The following is a 5,761-nucleotide window of genomic DNA, read 5'->3' as shown; positions in this document are numbered from 1 at the left end:
ATCACTGCTTCTATTTAACATTGTGCTGGAACTCCTAGCTAGAGAAATAAGGCAAGAAAAGAAATAAAAGGCATCCAAATTGGTAAGGAAGAAGTGAAACTACCCCTATATGCGAATGATATGATGTTATACATAGAGAACCCTAAAGACTCCATAAGAAAACTACTGAAACTAATAGATTCAGCAGAGTAGCAGGATACAAGATAAACATACAAAAATCAGTTGGATTCCTACACACCAATAAAGAGCACTACGAGAAGGAAATCAGGAAACCAATACCATTTATAATAGCACCTAAGAAAATAAAATACTTAGGAATAAATCTAACCAGGGACATAAAAGACCCATACAAAGAAAAGTACAAAACACTACTGCAGGAAACCAAAAGAGACCTACATAAATGGAAAGATGTACCATGCTCGTGGATAGGTAGGCTCAACATTGTGAAAATGTCAGTCTACCCAAAGCAATCTACAAATCCAATGCAATCCCGATCCAAATACCAACAGCATTCTTTAATGAAATGGAAAAACTGATCATTAACTTTATATGGAAAGGAAAGAGGCTCTAGATCAGTAAAGCACTAGTGAAGAAAAAGTACAAAGTAGGAGACCTTGCACTACCTGACCTCAGATCGTACTACACAGCAGCTACAGTAGTCAAAACAGCCTGGTACTGGTACAACGACAGACACATTGACCAATGGAACAGAATAGAGAGCCCAGATGTAAATTCATCCACCTACGGTCACCTGATCTTTGACAAAGGCCCAAAGTCCATTAAATGGGGAAAAGACAGTCTTTTTAACAAATGGAGCTGGCAAAACTGGATGCCCATCTGTGAAAAAATGAAACAGGACCCATACTTCACACCGTACACAGAGACTAATTCAAAATGGATTAAAGACGTAACTATAAAACCAAAAACTATAAAGATCATGGAAGAAAAAATAGAGTCAACACTAGGGACCCTAATATACAGCATAAATAGCATACAAACCATACTTAGCAATACACAAACACCGGAAGATAAGCTAGATACTTGGGATCTCCTAAAAATTAAACACTTACACTCATCAAAAGACTTCACCAAGAGTAAAAAGGGAACCTACAGACTGGGGAAAAAAATCTGGCTATGACATATGCGACAAAGGTCTAATCTCTGCCATCTACAGGAAAATCCAATACCTCTACAATAAAAAAAATAATCCAATTAAAAAATGGGCAAACGATATGAACAGACACTTCACCAAAGAAGACATTCAGGTGGCTAACAGACACATGAGGAAATGCTCACCATCACTAGCCATTACAGAAATGCAAATCAAAACTACAGTGAGATACCATCTCAGCCCGGCATTACTGACATGAATCAAAAAACAGAAAATAACAAATGTTGGAGAGGTTGTGGGGAGATTGGGACTCTAATGCACTGCTGATGAAATGCAAAATGGTACAACCATTTTGGAAAACAGTATGGCACTTTCTTAAAAAGCTAAAACTAAAAATAGCATACAATCCAGCAATCCCACTCCTAGGAATATATCCTAGAGAAATAAGAGCCATCACATGAATAGACATATGCACACCCATATTCATTGCAGCATTATTTACAATAGCAAAAAAATGGGAAAAACCTAAGTGCCCATCAACAAATGAATGGATAAACTATGGTACATACACACAGTGCAATACTACGCAACGATAAAGAACAATGATGAATCCGTGAAACATCTCACAACATGGATGAATCTGGAGGGCATTATGCTGAGTGAAATGTCAATCACAAAAGGACAAATACTGTATGTGACCACTATTATAAAAACACATGATCATGTTTCCACACAGAAAGAAAAAATCTTTGATGGTTACGAGGGAAGGCAGGGGTGGGGAGGGAAAAACACTAACTAATAGTAGATAAGTGGTCTTGGGTGAAGGGTAAGACAGTACACAATACTGGGGAATTCAGCACAGCTTGACTGGGGCAAAGTCATAAAAAAGAAAGAAATACAATTGCCTTTTCATATATTGACTTCGTATCCTGAGACTGTCAAATTAACTAGTCTTTTTTTTTTTTAGATTCCTTACAATTGTCCACATAAACAATCATGGCATCATCTGAGAATAGAGACTTTTCTTTTTTTCCAACCATTCTACCCTTTCCTCCTTTTTTATTGCCTTATTGTACTGGTTAGAACGTCCTGTAATATGTTGAAGTAGTAAGAGTGAACACACTTGCCTTGATCTGAACCCAGTGGGAACACCATTAAATATTTCATCATGAAGTACGTTAGTGGTAGGGTTTTGGGACATACCTATACTCCTTTATCTGATTGAGGAAATTCATTTGCTCAGGTTTTTTTTAAATCATAATCATGAATTTTGTCATATGATTTTTCTGCTTGTATTGAGATGGTCGTATGGTTTTTCCTCTGTTCTGTTACTATGGTGCATTACACTGATTGTTTAACTATCAAATCAATCTTGTATTTCTATAACCAAAATCCCACTTGGTTATGATGTATTACCCTTTTTATATTACTGGATTCGTTAATATCTTGTTTAGGATTTTTGCATCTGTATTTATGAAAGATGCTGCTCTGTCATTTACTTTCTTGCCTTGTGTTTCTCAGGTTTTGATGTTATAAAGTGAGCTGGGAATTGTTCCCTTCTATCAATTTTCTGAGTGTATATATGATTAGTATTATATTTTTCTTAGATGTTTGGAGGAATTCACCAGGGAAGCCATCTGGGCCTATAATTTTCTTTGTGAAAATATGTTTAATTATAGAATTTATTTAGTGGATATAGAACAATTCTGGTTTTCAGTTTCTTCTTGTGTCAGTTTTGGTAATTTATATTTTTCAGGGATTTTATCCATTCTTAGTTTTCAAATTTATTAGCATAAAGTTGTCCATAGTGTTCTATTTTTAATATGAGAGCTCTATAGTGATGCCCTCCTTTTCATTCCTGATATTAGCAATTTGTGTTTTCTGCCTTTTTTTCTGGATAAGTCTTGCTAGGGGGTTATCAGTTTTATTAATATTTAAAAGAACTAACTCTTGGCACTGTTGATTTTTCTATATTTCATTGATTTATTGCTCTTTTATTAGTTCCTCCCATTTTCTTTGGGTTTAATTTGCAGTTCTTTTCCTAGCTTCTTGAGATGGACACTTGGATCACTAAATTTCAGCCTTTTTTCATTCCTAATATAGTCATTTCATTCCTAATATAGTCATTTACAAAACTGCCATCAAGTCTATTCTGACTCATAGCAAACCCATAGGACAGAGTAGAACTACCCCACAGGATTTCCAAGGCTGTAAAATCTGTACAGAAGCAGACTGCCACATCTTTCTCCCACAGAGGGTCTGGTGGATTCGAACCACTGACCTTTCAGTTAGAAGCCAAGCACTTTAACCACTGCACCACCAGAGCTCCCTATATATTCAGAGCTATAAAATTTCTCCTAATTCCACAACTTTTGGTATGCTGTATTTTCATTCTCATTCAGTTAAAAATATTACCCGATTTCCATTGTGGTTTTTTCCTTTGCCTATAGATCATTTAGAAGTGTGTTGCTTAATATCCAAACACTTGAGAATTTGCTGTCTATTACTGACTTTTGGTTTAATTTCATTGCAGAGAACATAATTTCCTTGATTTCAATTTTTTGAAATTTGTTGTGACTTGCTTTATGGCCTCAAATATTGTCTCTTTTGGTTAGTGTCCCATGTACACCTGTGGAGAATATGTAGTGGGCTTTTGTTGGGTGTAACGTTGCATGTATGTAAATTAGGTCAGGTAAATTAATTTGCTAATTCTTTTGTTTTTCTCTATATCCTTACTGATTTTTTTCCTGGTTTTATCAGTTACTGAGAAGTATGTTAAAACCCCCAACTATAACTGTACACTTGTTTAGTTCTTTTGCGTTATATATCTTGAAGCAATATTACCAGCACTATAGAAATATAGGAACATTATATATTCCTGTTAAGTTTATCTTCTTATTGTTATACAATATCTTATTGCTAGTAATACTTTTTGTGTTAAAGTCCACTCTGCCTGATAATCATGTACCCACTCTCATTTTCTTGGTTAGTGTTGGCATGGACTGTTATTTTTTTCATCCTTTCCATCCTGTGTCCTTATATTTAAGTGTATCTTTTGCAATGAGCGTATAGTTGGGTCTGTTTTTTTACCCAATCTGACAATATCTTTAAATTGGAGTGTTTTGTCCATTTATATTTAATGTTTTGAGTTTGTCTACAATCTTGCCATTTATTTTCTATTTGGTCTCATCTCGTCTTTATTCCTTTATTTCTCCTACCTTGCCTTGCTTTGGATTAATAATATATATCATTATTTTTTTCTATTAGTTTTTTAGTTAAATAGTTTTATTACTGCTTTAGTGGTTACCCTACAGATTACAGTAGCTTCCTTAATTCATTACAGTCCACCTTAAATCAATCCAAGAATTTTTCCACCGTGCCAGCCGACATGAGGGTCCCCAACCTCACCCAAGCAAAGCTGCCCCTTCCCAGCAGCACCTGCCCCATGGTCTTGGGGACCTCGAAAGCTGCAGCCTCCCCATGCCTCTGCTGTCATCTTCACAATGGGGACCGTGACTCCTGCTGATACTGTAAGATGGACTGTCACCACTGGGATGTCACCCTGCGCCAACACCAGCAAGTGCCAAGGAGGGACACCATGCTCTGGAGCAAGTGGGGGAGGGGACACTGCGGCCCCCTCAGGAGCTCAGAAGCACTGTTCTCCCCACCTTCACTTCATGGCCCAGCTGCGACACACACAGGGCAGCCCTGGGGCCCTGGGCTGACACCTGGTCCCCGCCCTGACAGCTGCTGCCTCCTCAACCCTGCACCAGCCCAGGCTGGGCCCCATGACCCTCCGGATGCAGTCCTGAATGAGGTTCCCCAACGTCCAGGACCACTTGCATGGTGAACCTGAGTTCATCTGTCCCCAAACTTCTCCAAACTGCCTGGAGTGAAGGTCACGAGCTCAGGAATTGCTGGCTCCGTTGGTTGATAATAGCAAAAAGCCTAAATACCGAGAGCTCTGCCCCAAATGCGCAGGCAGCCCATCCACACTGCCTGAAGGCGAGGCTGGGGGCCCACGCTGCCGTCACAGCCTCCTGGGCAGGTGGGTGAGCCCTGCCCTGAGGGAAAATACTGTGGCCCCTGCAGCACTCTCAGTGCAGATGCGGTGGCCGAGGCTGCCCCACCTGCTCCCACATCCCCATATGTCCTGCAGATAGGCTGGCCTCCACCCTGGGACCTCACGTGTTCATGGGGCGGGTCTGTCACACGGGGTGGCTCATAGTCCCGCCCCACAGTTCCCAGGCCCAAACCCAATCTGCCCTGCTCCCCCTGCCCCGCCGCTGCAACAGAGAGGCTGGGGACCCTTCCCCACCTCCACATCGTGGGCAGCTTCCCCAAAACAGGCCAGTTCCAGGAGTCTCTGCCCCATCTGGGGACCCAGGTCTTGGTGGAGCTCCATCCACTGTGTGCTGACCATGCCTACACAGCCATGCTCAGCTGGCACAGGTGGGGGATGGCCTGAGGGCCATGTGGGCACAGGGAGGGCACGCAGGCACAGGTGGGCTGGCTGGGGGCACCTGGAAGGTGCGCAGGCACATGGGGGGGGGGTGGGCACAGGCGTGGCCGGCCTGGAGGATCCAGAGGACAGAGGGCGGGCGGGCACAGGCGTGGCCCGCCTGGAGGATCCAGAGGACAGAGGGCGGG

This window comes from Trichechus manatus, unplaced genomic scaffold, assembly GCF_000243295.1.
Source record: "Trichechus manatus latirostris isolate Lorelei unplaced genomic scaffold, TriManLat1.0 scaffold00111, whole genome shotgun sequence".
Taxonomy (NCBI): Eukaryota; Metazoa; Chordata; class Mammalia; order Sirenia; family Trichechidae; genus Trichechus; species Trichechus manatus.
This window is presented reverse-complemented; position numbering follows the sequence as displayed.